This window comes from Camelina sativa, chromosome 5, assembly GCF_000633955.1.
Source record: "Camelina sativa cultivar DH55 chromosome 5, Cs, whole genome shotgun sequence".
Lineage (NCBI taxonomy): Eukaryota > Viridiplantae > Streptophyta > Magnoliopsida > Brassicales > Brassicaceae > Camelina > Camelina sativa.
The window spans coordinates 15,787,330-15,801,616 of record NC_025689.1 but is presented as its reverse complement, the minus strand read 5'-3'; positions in this window follow the sequence as shown (position 1 = coordinate 15,801,616).

Below are 14,287 nucleotides of genomic sequence, written 5' to 3'. Positions count from 1 at the left end.
CTTGTTTGGTGTACAATCCCATGTTTGGCTAGATGTTGTTTAAACATATGACTTGTGTACTCCCCACCATTATCTGATCTCAAAATCTTTATCTTGGCATTAAATTGGTTAGTCACATAATTCTGAAAGTTTAGAAAAGCCTCAGGAACTCTATCTTTAGATGGAAGCAAGGTTAACCAAGTATATTTCGATTTTTCATCAATGAAAGTAACAAAATATTTCTGATTTTCACCAGACAAGCATGGAGATGTCCACACATCAGAGNCTCTTGACACTCTTAGCATCGAGTTTATCACATTGTTCACCTGGTTTTAAAACATAACATATGCAGCCAAACACACATAAGTGATTAATAGAAGGTTTAATTTTGTTAAGTACTTCAAATGGAGAGATATCACCCAGTATTTTTGTTGGAGTTCGATTGATTAGATAGCAAGCTGTAACAACTGCATCTCCCCAGAACTTCTTTGGTACATTTGAGTGGAACATCATGGACCGGGCAACCTCCATAAGATGTTTATTCTTCCTTTCAGCTACACCATTTTGTTGTGGCGTGTAAGGACAACTTGTTTGGTGTACAATCCCATGTTTGGCTAGATGTTGTTTAAACATATGACTTGTGTACTCCCCACCATTATCTGATCTCAAAATCTTTATCTTGGCATTAAATTGGTTAGTCACATAATTCTGAAAGTTTAGAAAAGCCTCAAGAACTCTATCTTTAGATGGAAGCAAGGTTAACCAAGTATATTTCGATTTTTCATCAATGAAAGTAACAAAATATTTCTGATTTTCACGAGACAAGCATGGAGATGTCCACACATCAGAATGAATTAAATCAAAACAATGCTCATACATAGTAGAAGAGTTGGGAAAAACCGTTTTGCAATGTTTACCAAGAATGCAAGCTTCACATTCATTATTTTTAAAAGAAAAACTAGGTAGAGCTAGTTGCAATGCACGAAAATGTGGATGACCAAGTCTAGCATGCCAAATTGAACCATTTGTCTCATCGATTATTGACTTAAAACAAGAAGATAAAGCAGTAGTGAGATTCGAATCCTCAAGCACATAAAGATCATCTTTAGTGCTTCCTTTGCCAAGAACTCTACTTGTGTCAATATCCTGAAAATACACATCATTAGGACCAAAGATTGCATAACAGTTAAGATCATTAGTCACCTTCTTAACAGATAACAAATTTGATGTGAAACTAGGCATATAAAACGCTTTAGTTGTTCTATCAAACAGGTTTAAATTTCCAACAATCTTAATTGGTATCTTATCTCCATTTGCTATGATCACATTCCCTAAAGTTGGTTTGATATCACTAATTAGTTTAGAGTCACTAATCATATGGTGAGAAGCTCCAGAATCCACAATAAGAGGTTTTATAGCATTAAGGGTGAGATAAGCGCTACCCGAAGACTCTTTTAGAGCCTTTATGAGAGCATCGAGGTTGGATCTCCTCACCAGCTCCGAGGAGGCTGCTAGTGCTGCTCCATTACCTTCAATGGCGTAAGTTGTTACTTGAGCTTGACCTTCACCATGTCCACATGCTTGGTTTGCTCTTGGGTTGACATTTCTTGGTCGGAGGTGAGGATGAAGATTCCAGCATTTATCCTTGAAATGACCTGGCTTCTTACAATGGTCACATATGACACGGTTCTTCCCATCACTTTTGTAGTACCCCTTGTTCGCTACAGCCACCTCTCTTTGTTAGCGGTGATAAGCTCTCTTTTAGCTCCAAACAGACCAATTGAGCCATGCTCCTTTTGAATTTGATTGCACACATCATCGAGACTTGGGAGTTTATCTGACTGGAGGATGTGCTTGATGAGATCATTGTATGATGAGTTTAACGTCAAGAGAAGACCAAACACTTTATCTTGCTCACGACGTTCGTTTAGGACTGTTGGATCCACTGAGTTAGGCCTCAACATCTCTAACTCTGCCCAAAGAGATCTGAATTTCCCAAAATGTTTGGTGAACTCCATCTTTTCTTGATTAAGGTTGTTGATGGCTCTCTTTACCTCAAACACACGGCTGAGGTTTGAGACATTTCCAAATACATTTTTCAATGTATCCCAAAGATCCTTAGCCGTCTCACAGTAAGAGTATGACTCAAGGATCGGAGCATCCAAGGAGTTTTGGATGAAAGCCAAGACACTTTGATTCTCTTGGAACCATTTGTCACCATCACAAGCCACGATCTCCTTTCCTTCTTCTGTAGTCGTGATCTCCTTTGTAGCTTCATTCTTCTCAATGTGCTTCCAAAGCCCACGACCACACAACGCTGTCTTTGTAGTCCTTGCCCAAAGCAAGTAGTTTCCACCCTTGAGTGTGACCGGAATGATTGGGGTTTTGTTGAGATCCATGAGAGGCNAAGAGAAGACCAAACACTTTATCTTGCTCACGACGTTCGTTTAGGACTGTTGGATCCACTGAGTTAGGCCTCAACATCTCTAACTCTGCCCAAAGAGATCTGAATTTCCCAAAATGTTTGGTGAACTCCATCTTTTCTTGATTAAGGTTGTTGATGGCTCTCTTTACCTCAAACACACGGCTGAGGTTTGAGACATTTCCAAATACATTTTTCAATGTATCCCAAAGATCCTTAGCCGTCTCACAGTAAGAGTATGACTCAAGGATCGGAGCATCCAAGGAGTTTTGGATGAAAGCCAAGACACTTTGATTCTCTTGGAACCATTTGTCACCATCACAAGCCACGATCTCCTTTCCTTCTTTTGTAGTCGTGATCTCCTTTGTAGCTTCATTCTTCTCAATGTGCTTCCAAAGCCCACGACCACAAAGTTGTCTTTGTAGTCCTTTCCCAAAGCAAGTAGTTTCCACCCTTGAGTGTGACCGGAATGATTAGGGTTTTGTTGAGATCCATGAGAGATCTTTTCGAACTGAATTTGTTTGCGGAATAAAACAGACTGAGATTTTGTAGAATAGGAGCGTTACCGCTCTGATACCATGTAAGACTGAATCACGAGTGAGAGTAAAGAGAATGAGTGAGAATTCGAGAAGAGGAAGACGTGAGATTTAGAGTCTAGGGAGAGAATAGAGAGACGGCGATATTAGAATAAGAGAAGGAGTGTTTCTCATTCCTTGAAGAATATTAACCTAGGTTACATTCTATTTATATGTATACAAGAGGATCAAATAAGGAAAGTCCTAATACTATACAAAACAATATAAATGACATATACTAAGGGTTGGTCGTATGTGTTCATCTCAATAGATAGTAGCCCTTGTTTGCGGTCGCTACTTCAGCCTTGTTAGCGGTTACAAGCTCCCCCTTGCTTCCAAACAGCCCCATGGAGCCGTGCTCCTTTTGAATCTGGCTACACACGTCCTCTAGGCTAGGAAGCTTGTCCGACCTCAAGATATGCTTGATGAGGTCGTTGTAGGATGGATTCAGTGTGAGAAGGAGGCCGAACACCTTGTCTTGCTCACGCCTCTCGTTCAAGATGGCCGGATCAAGGATAGCCGGTCAAAGCATCTCAAGCTCAGCCCAAAGAGACCGAAACTTCCCAAATAGTTTGGTGAACTCCATGTCTTCTTAGCTTAGGTTGTTAATGTACCTCTTGATCTCAAAGACTCGGTTTAAATTTGTGGTGTTACCGAACACATTTTGTAATGTGTCCCATATATCCTTAGCAGTCTCGCAATATGAGTAGGCTTCGACTATTGGAGCGTCAAGAGAGTTTTGTATGATAGCAAGCACACTTTGGTCTTCTTGAAACCATTTGTCTTCACCACTTGTGACCACTTCTTTGCCGTCTTTGGTAGGCTCTTCCTTGGGAGCCTCACTCGTGGTAATATGGGTCCAAAGCCCTCGGCCGCATATTGTTCGTGGTCCTTGCCCACAACAAGTAGTTTTCTCCTTTGAGAGTAACTGGAACAATCAAGGTCTTGGTGCCTTCCATGGAGTTTTGTCCGCCGGTCAATAGTATTACCCAACGGATAAAGAGAATCGAGTTTTGAGATTACAATGAAAACGAAGATAAAAGAAAGAGCGAAAGTTTGTGAAGAGTGAAGGATTTGTAACTAGGAACAATGAGGCTCTGATACCATGTAAGTTTAGAAACAAAGAGAGTAAGATGATCGAGTGTGTAAAAGAAGAGAGTTTGAGTGTGATCGAGAGAGAGTGTAAGAGATAAAAGTGTAGAAGAAGAAAAGAACTTCTTACTTAAAATGAATCCTAGTTACACCCTAATTATAGACAAGGGAATAAGCATATTCCTACAAGATCCTATACACGATTTACATAGCTTGATAGTGACCTTCCTTCCTTAAGTCCACATGTGACTCTTCTAGGCGCCCACTTGCTCGAGATCTCCAACGGCTAAGAGAGGAAGGATCTAGATATTTTGGTGAGACTTAAGTCTTCTTCTTCAAGGGCTTTACTCGTGTTTGACTTCAAGGGCTGGACTCACTTCATCTCTCATCTGTACGGACGGCCCATTGAATGTGTTATACGGACAAGGTTGTACGGACGTGGTGTGAGTTCTCATACATATGAGCCAAGGAGTGTGCCGCCAAGGAAAACAAATGTCCCTGAAGAGCCGAGACAAAGGAGTGTACCAGTGGAGCCGAGACAAAGGAGTGTACCAGAAGAACCGAGACAAAGGAGTGTACCAATGGAGCTGAGACAAAGGAGTGCACCCGAGGAGCCAAGACAAATGAATGCGCGCGAAGAGCCAAGAGGTTAAGAGAGTGGACCAAGAGATCTTATGCAAGCTGCAATCCTAGAGTGGACAGCACTCATGCGACAACAACAGGCTCCGAGCTTTGTAAAGATTGTGGAGACTATGAGAAGTTTGGGAACCAAGTATTTCAGAGGAGGATCAAACACGTTTCAAGCAGATAATTGGTTGCGAAGCATGGAGAGGAATTTTGAGGTAATCCGATGTCAAGAGGACTATAAGAAAGATGTTGCAGTGCACTACTTGAAAGATGACGCTAGTGATTGGTGGATCGGTGTGAAGAGACACTACGGTCATAGAGATCCAACATGGGAAGAGTTTCGAAAGGAGTTCGAAGGAAAGTATTTTCCACCGGAGGCCAGAGACAGATTGGAGAATGAGTTTATAAACTTAGAGCAAGGCGAGAAGAGCGTTCCAGAGCTAGAGTCAATCTTTGCTCGACTGCGAAAGTATGTGTACCGAGGACGAGACGATGAAGCAAGTATGGCACGCCACTTTTTACATGCGCTACGACCAGATATCCAGAGTAGGCTCATGTCTGTCACTTACCAACGAATTGACAAGTTGGCTGAGAGAGCTGTGAACGTGGAGGAGCACATAGAAAAGGAGAAGGAAGCCATGCGAAAAGACCAAGAGAAGGGCAAGACGAAGATGATGCCAAGTGGTAGTTCAACCCGAAAGAGGAGTCGATCCGACCAGGAAGGGCGTAGTTCAAAACTGGGGAGAAAAGGAGTTGTGTGTTTCTCATGTGGAGAGTCGGGCCATTATTTTCGAGAGTGCTCAAAGGTAGGAACGAGTGATCGCCCAGTGCCATCTCACATCATATGTTACAATTGTGGCAAGGGTGGCCATTACATGGCAGCTTGTCCGATGATCAATGCCTTAGAAGTAGAACCAGAAGCAGAATGTCCCCCACTGACCAGTCCCGAGGAGGAGCGACTTGTGAAGCGGCAAGTGAGAGAGGATCGCGTGTATCCTTCCCCTTAGGTAGTTAACCCTTAAACCTTCATGACTGTGTGGTCGCCGGGAAGGTAAGTATGGGTGCTAACTCCCTCTTTGTGTGTTTGTGTGCTTGTGTGTTTGTGTGTTTGCGTGTTTGTTGTCCTGTTGTGTGTTAGTTGTCTAGGCTTGTGGAAGCATTTTGTGGTGCAAGTCCTAGTTGTTGTGTGCAGGAAGCCTTTTAGCTAAGTGTTGTTAGAGAACCCTTAGTGATAGAACCTTAGTGTTCTAGGTTAAACCCTTTTCCTAGCCTGGTAGTGGAAGTGTTGAGTTGGGTGGAGCAAGTTGGAGTGGTGGCTAAAAGCAATTTCGTGTTCGAGAGATTTGGCCAAGATCAAGCGCATGAAGGAGAAGAAGAGAATTGAAGCAAGACGCATTTGAAGGAGGACCAGAGGAGTTCAAGGGGAATTCAGGGACGAATTCCTATAAGGAGGGGGAGAATGTAGTGACCCTCACCAAGGGGTAAAATTTCAAAATAAAAACTCAAGGCCAAAGGACCAAGAAAGGAAGCCAGCAAGGAGATTAGAAGAATTGCTGAAAAGAAGTCCGAGAAATTTTCATCAGATCGAAAAATGTCTGAGAGTTGTCGAGACGCCCGAGATATCCGAGATGCATCGTCCGTGTCGACCGAAAGACCGAGAGTTGTCCAAAGCTGTCCGAGAATTGCCGAAAGACGACCAACGATCGATCAAGAGCCGCTAATCGACCCAACAAGTAATTCGGGAAACGAGACATTCTTGTTTTACCAAGAATTAGTCAAGAAAGAGATTCCAAGAATTGAAGATTAAATAATTCTAAGTGGAGCTCAGTGGAGAATATTTAAATCTAACTGGAGCTTAGTGGAGAATATTTAAATCAAGTGGAGAAAGTACAGTTAGTGGAGGATTAAACAATTCAAAGTGGAGTTAGGGGAAGATTAAAGAAATCAAGGAAGAGTTAGTGGAATCAAAGTGGCCAAGGAGAAAAGAAAGCACTTGCTCGCCATGTATTGGCTCCCCAAACCGCCCAAAGCACTCACACTTCACTATAAATAAGTGCCTTAGGGTCCTTAGAAGCCATTTTCGTTCATCCTTCTTTCCTTAGAGCAAAAGAGAAAGAGTTAGAGAGGGATAGATTTAGAGAGTGAGCGAGAGAAAGTTCTTCCTTCGAGTTCTCTCTTTCCGCGAGTGTGTAGCGAAGTGCTGCTGTAGGAGCTGTTTGCGTCTAGTCCCTGCTAGAAGTCTGATTAGATCTTGTTCTTCTCAGCCAAGCCAGGTGAGTTTCGATGCATGTGATATGGCACATGATAGGTGGGGTTTTAGGTTGTCTTCGCTTAGGATTTATGGGTGAAATCTAAGCATTTTCGTTGGGTTATTGGGTAGATTCGTTTTTTTCTTTCTAGATCGAGTTCTAGGAAGTTAAGTCTCATTTTCTTTACTTATTTGCATGTTGGTGTGAGGTTGTGTCTAGTGCTTAGTTTCTAGATATTTCTCTAGTTACTAAGGCTTGCATGTTGCTTGTTTATGATTGCATGTTTGCTTGGGTGCATTGCATGTTAGTGTAGTTGTTGCATGTTTGCTTGTGTGCATTGCATGTTGTTGTTTGTAGCTTGCATGTAGCTTGTGTGCCTTGCAGGTTTGTTTGGTTGTGTGTTGAGGTTGTGCAGGTGAAGACTTTCCCAGAGACCGTAATCGGTGCGGATTACGAAGACTCGGAGAGACGGGATTGCAGCCTATGGCCGAGTACTACACAACGGTGTAGTCGAGATCGCCTGTTGAGAGGAACTCGCATGTGATGTTCTATGCTCGCGTGCCTTTGTGGCTGTGAGTATAGGTGTTCACGGGTGTGGGGAAAGTGATGAAGCATTGAGGCGTAAAAGCGAAGGAGTAAGGGCCCTTGAAGACGAAGAAGAGTTGTTAGCTTCCGCATGCGTATACTTTGATAGTATACTTGGAGATTGCTTGACTAACTTGCATATTTTATTGCTTCTTTTTCTTGCATTTAGCTTGCATGTTACATTGAGTGTTGCATGTAGTTGTTGTCTGTTTAGCTTGCATGTTGTGTGTTGCTTGTTGGGGTTGGGGTTGGGTTTTGGTTTCTTGTTAGGTTTCCGAACTCACTGAGTGTTAGCACTCAAGACTCCATATTTTGTATTGTAGGTAATTTTTAGTGGGGAAAAGCCTTAGCGGGGAGCACAGGACGTTAGGCCAGCCGGTGTAGAGTTGCGTTGCCTTTGCAAGATGTTGTCTTTTTGTTGTAAAATTAAATTATCATGTTTTGGCTCTAGGCCTGGTACCAAAAATGTTGTTAATGTTTTATGAACGTATTTTCGTTTAAGTAAATAAAGTGAAAGTTATTTTTATTTTAAGTTGTGTGGTTTCGTTTGGTTCCAGCCTTGTCCGGGCCAACACAACGCACCAGACTNTGATAGTATACTTGGAGATTGCTTGACTAACTTGCATATTTTATTGCTTCTTTTTCTTGCATTTAGCTTGCATGTTACATTGAGTGTTGCATGTAGTTGTTGTCTGTTTAGCTTGCATGTTGTGTGTTGCTTGTTGGGGTTGGGGTTGGGTTTTGGTTTCTTGTTAGGTTTCCGAACTCACTGAGTGTTAGCACTCAAGACTCCATATTTTGTATTGTAGGTAATTTTTAGTGGGGAAAAGCCTTAGCGGGGAGCACAGGACGTTAGGCCAGCCGGTGTAAAGTTGCGTTGCCTTTGCAAGATGTTGTCTTTTTGTTGTAAAATTAAATTATCATGTTTTGGCTCTAGGCCTGGTACCAAAAATGTTGTTAATGTTTTATGAACGTATTTTCGTTTAAGTAATTAAAGTGAAAGTTATTTTTATNGAGTGTTAGCACTCAAGACTCCATATTTTGTATTGTAGGTAATTTTTAGTGGGGAAAAGCCTTAGCGGGGAGCACAGGACGTTAGGCCAGCCGGTGTAAAGTTGCGTTGCCTTTGCAAGATGTTGTCTTTTTGTTGTAAAATTAAATTATCATGTTTTGGCTCTAGGCCTGGTACCAAAAATGTTGTTAATGTTTTATGAACGTATTTTCGTTTAAGTAAATAAAGTGAAAGTTATTTTTATTTTAAGTTGTGTGGTTTCGTTTGGTTCCAGCCTTGTCCGGGCCAACACAACGCACCAGGCCGCAAGGGTTGCAAAGCCTAAGTAGTCTCGGTTGCGGGTGGAATTGTGCTAGGGAGGACCGATCGGGAAGTCTGCAGCTTCCATCCCGCGACTGGACCACCTCGGTACAGTTCCCATAGTGGCGTTCCATGGCTGTCCGTTGGCCTGCATGGTCATAGGACGGTTCAGGGGCATTACATCACCCTTATCCCGGTAAGCCAAGATTGGGCTCTGCCAGTCTCCTGCCCCCCAATTGTCAGTGGCCTTTTTTCTCGGAGGTTGATGTCGAAGAATAGTTATGTCGGAGTTCGATGAGCTGGGCTTTTCCGGCGTACAGACCTATGTGTTGGTTTCTTGTTTGTTTGGAAGCTGATGAGTGATTTTGGGTGTTACCACACTGGGTGGCGAAGCTGCCTTGAGTGAGAGATCACAAGCTGCCTCCTCAGCTACTATCTTTTTCCTTATCGCCCGGGTTACCACATGCGGGCTCTCTAACCGTATGCCTGGATACTCGATGACCTCAACTAGGATAATTCGTGTCATTGTGGGGTACGAGGTCGACGCTAGTGATGCTATGGCATCTGCAGAGGAGTTTTCACCTCGCGGGATCTTCGTGATTTTGAAATCGCCGAATTTGGCTCCTAATTCCCGAGCTGCTGCTAAATAGGCTTCCATGTGCCGTCCTTAGTCTCGTACTCTCCCAGAAATTGGTTGGCGACCAACTGCAAATCACAGAAATCCCTGAGCTTTTGGACACCGGTTCCTATGGCGAGACGAAGTCCAGCCAGAAAGGATTCGTATTCAGCTTCATTATTTGACGCACTGAAACCTAGGCAAAACGATTGTTTGATCACTTCACCGGTAGGAGAGGCAAGGCGAACTCCGGTTCCCGCACCCATCTTTGAAGATGCACCGTCCACATGTAGAGTCCATGGAACCTCGATATTATTTTCAATCGTACTAGCGAGTGGGAGTTCTATGAGGAAGTCTGCTAGTACTTGTGCCTTAGCACCAGTTCGAGTTTGGAACTCAATGTCGTACTCTCTTAGCTTGACTGACCATTTTGCTAATCTGCCGGATCGGCTTGGACTGTGGAGCACTGTTCGAAGTGGTTGCGTTGTTAGGACGACAATTGAGTGAGACTGGAAGTAGGGTCGCAATTTCCTTGCCTAGGTTACTACTGCCAAGGGAAATTTCTTCATCATTGGGTACCTAGATTCAGCTCCCGTGAAAGACTTGCTGACATAGGAGCTTGGCCTCTGCTCTCCCCTTTCTTCCCGAACTAAAACTCCGCTTATTGCAGTCTCCCAGACAGCTACATACATGAACAGTGGTTCTCTGAGCTCAGCCTTTACCAGGACTGGTGGTTCGGATAAATATGTTTTAAGCTGAGTAAAAGCTTCGTCGCATTTTTCATTCCATGCGAACTGCTTCCCTCCTTTTTCAGCAACTGGTGAAAGGAAGGCAGTTATCCGTAGATTGGGAAATGAAGCGGTTAAGTACTTCTCTCAAGGTCTTGGGGGAACCCATGGATAAGAATGCATTGATCTGCCTCGAGTTTGCTTTGATACCTTGCTCTATTACGATGTATCCCAAGAATTCTCCTGACGTAACTACGAACGTACATTTCGTGGGATTGAGCTTCATCCCAAATTGATTTAAAATTTCGAAGCAAGTCTTCAAATCAGCAAGGTGCGAGCTCGCCTCCATGGATTTTACCAACATATCGTTGATGTATACTTCCATGGTTTTTCCGAGCTGCTTCTCGAACATCTTATCTACCAAACGTTGGTAAGGTTCTCCAGCGTTTTTCAGTCCGAATGGCATCACTTTATAGCAATAGGTTCTGCGATCCGTGATGAATATTGTCTTCTCCTAATCATCCGGGTTCATGAGGATTTGGTTATAACTGGAGAAAGCATCCATGAAAAACATCAGTTCGTGTCCCGAGGTTGAATCGACTAATCTGTCGATGTGCGGAAGCGGAAAACTGTCCTTAGGGCATGCTTTATTTAGGTCGGTGAGGTCAACGTAAACTCGTGACTTCCCGTTTTTCCTTTTCACAACTACAATATTTGCAAGCCACTCTGGATAGTTAACTTTGCGGATCTGACCAGCACTGAGTAGGCGATCCACTTCTTTATTGACGATCTCGGCATGTTCAGGGTCGAGCTTCCGTCGCTTCTACTTTACTGGCCTAAATGTCGGGTCCACATTCAACTCGTGCGAGATGATTTCTGGACTAATCCCGGGTATTTCATCAACAGACCATGCGAAGATTTTTATGTTTTCCTTGAGGATGGAAATCAAGTTGGTTTGGAGGTCGCTTCCCAAACCAGCTCCTATCTTGATTTCCTGGTCCGGGAACTTCGCGTTAACGAATATGTCTTCAGTGAGGTTGCTTTTAAGCTGTCTCTGAACTGGGTTCTTCGCGACCTCGAGCTGTGGTTGCTATTGGATCAACAGCTTATGAACTATGAGATAGCAGCTCCTCGCTACCCTTTGGCTTCCTAGACTTTCCCAAACTCCTTTCAGAGTTGGGAATTTGACGCACTGATGGTACGTCGACGGGACCACCTTCATTTGGAACAACCATGGTGTCCCCATTATCGCATTGTAGGTCGCAGGTCGGTCAAAGACTGTGAACTCCACCATTTTGACCACGCCTTGAGTGGAAACTGGTAAAGTAATAGTCCCTAGAGACATCGACGTTTTGCTTGTAAACAAAACTAGGTTTGAGGGGGGACCAACGATGTGCTCTCTTCTGATGCCCATTCTGGTGAGAGTCTCCAAGAAAATTAGGTCTACCAGTATCTATCAAAATCCAGTATACCTCATGGTTCGCAACGTCAAGTGTTATAACCAGGGCGTCATCGTGTGATGAATCCAGATCCTCCGTCTCTTTCTCCAAAAAGGTGACTTCGGGCAGGTCACTCGCAGTAAGCTTTACTCGCTTAGGTCCTGTGTTCGTGAGTTTCCGTTGATGATCTTTGATCGCTATTATCGAGTTACAAAATAAACGCGATCCACCCATGATGACGTCTATCCTTTTCTTGGGACCTGCTTCACTGTCTGCTTGCCTCGGCTTTTTTTACGGTGGCTCATCGTCTTCGTTCTCGGACACTGTTTTTTGGTCGAGCTCATCGATAGACACACTTGGCATCTCGCCGGATACAAATTTCTCAGCAAGTAGGTGCATTAATTTCTTACAGTCCCGAGTTGAGTGCCGTTGTTCTTGTGCAGTTTGCAGTAAGCGTTTTCATCCCGAATCCATTTGTTACTTGGGAGCACTCCGCTCTTGGAACGTGGTGAGAATGATGGCTTGGATGGTGAACTCCTAGGTGAACCTTTCTGCGGAGACTTTTCTACTGCAAAGGTTCCGAGTCCGGACTTCAGAGTTGGAGAAGTCATCTTCTTGACGGGTACCTCGAACCAAGGTTTGGACGTAGCTTTATGTTTTTGGGCTGCAGTCGCTTTCTCTTCCTCTGTGACTATCCAGTTCGAAGCATGGTGTAAAGCATCCTGGATGGTAGCGAATTGGCTTATAGTCAAATTTTCACAGAAGCGAGACTCGTGCCAGAGACCGTTCTTCAGAGCGGCCAAGGCAGTTGAATCTGAAAGTCCCGGAATCTGGACTTGAATTTCTTTGAATTTTGTAATATATGAGCGAAGTGACTCCCCACCGGCTTGGTTCAGGTTCCAGAGTTGGGCATTTGTTATTGCTGTTTTGATTAAGCTTGAGTATCGCTTGATAAAAGGGGTTGACAGCTCCGTAAAGTTGTTAATGGAGCGAGCTGCTAAAGACGCAAACCAAAGCAAAGCGGGTCCGCAAAAAGTTTTTGCGACCAGCATACAGTATCCAACAACAGCTTTGTGAGGCTCGAGGTCCACTCGACTGGCCATGAGCAGGAAGGTTTTGAATTGAATTATCGGATCTCCTTTTCCCTCGTAGCTCGTAAACTTTATCTTTCCTGTGTCCTTAATGCGGACTCTGGCTATCTGAACTGAGAAAGGAGTTCGCTTCGATTCCTCGATTACTCGAGAAATATCCGGTGCTGAAGTGGTTGCACTTCGTACCCTAGATCGTATGTCTCGGATCTCGTCCTTCTTCTGATGGAACTCGGGGTTGGAAGAGAAACCCGGAGTGAGGCTTTCTTGAGAGCCACTTCCTCCCACAGGGGGGGGGGGAATCCGAACTAGGACTGCTGAAGAGCCGGCGACTTCGATTTGTACCAAAGTGTGGGTGTCCCCGGTCAGCGGTGGTGCCAGCTGAGAAGTAGTCTGAGGTGGGAAGTCGTTCCCTGGAGTCGACGCGGCTGTTGCTTGCTGCGGAGTGAACGACAGAATGATGTCAGCGAAGTCTAGAGTACGTCGCCGCAGGTTTTGTTCAGAAGAAAGGAGATCAACTCGATCGACATACGCGCGGTGAGAAGCCAAAAGATCGGCAACCGAGCTGGTGATTGTCTCTAGACAGTAGAGACTTATCCTTCCAAGCTGTCAAACCGCTCAGACACGATGGCGGCAGCCGCTTTCTGACGGTCAGATTTCTCCGCTTAATCCTGCAAAAGTTTTTGGATTGATTCCAAAGTTACCTGGTTGGAAGATTTGTGGGCCATAGCGACGTTGCACGGCGTAGATCTGGGAAAAACGTCAGAACTATTGAGTGTATAGGTGATAAGTGATAACTCCCCTCCTTCTAGCGCCAAATGTGAGACCCGAGAGTGAATGCCTCTCTCCGGAGTGGTTTCATGGACGGAGGAGTTTACTACCGTGACAGTTCCGAGCTTGATATAATGAATCTTTTGCTATCAAATGAAAGTTGTATATTATTCCTCTCCGAAAAATGTTCAGGGCTACAATATTATTTTCTTTCCTTATTTATAGTACAACGGTGTAATTAATACGATCAATTTTACTCCGCAAATCACGCTCTCTATACATTATTGACAGCTCAACGGAATCTTTGACCACACATTCCAAGCTGCGGACTCGGTTAGCGAACTCAATGTAGCACCAGCCCGCTCTTCTTTTTCGGGCCCCTTTGATCCAATGGGCTGGGTCCTCTATGTGCTTCCGATCCCAGCTGTTTCTCTTTGGGCGTACCCTCTGGAGCGAGGTGACTAACTGCGGTACCAACAATAATGCACATAAATTAAGAAGTTATATAAATTTTGATTTTATCTTTTAAAAATACACTATAAAAAAATCTCTTTCTAATTAATTTAAAAATAGAAATTAAAAATTTAACTTTAAAAACTGCATTGAAAATGTAAAATGGCAATATTTTTGTAACAAAAAAAAAATTCAAAATAACATTTTTTCCAAACAAAGGAAGTATATAACAACGTGTACGTCATTTTCTAGTTGATTTTCCAAAATCGGGGCATAGCACATAACCCAAAATGAGTTTGACAATGAGTCTCTGCAAACAAAAAAAAAAAAAAAAAAAAAAAAAAAAAAAAA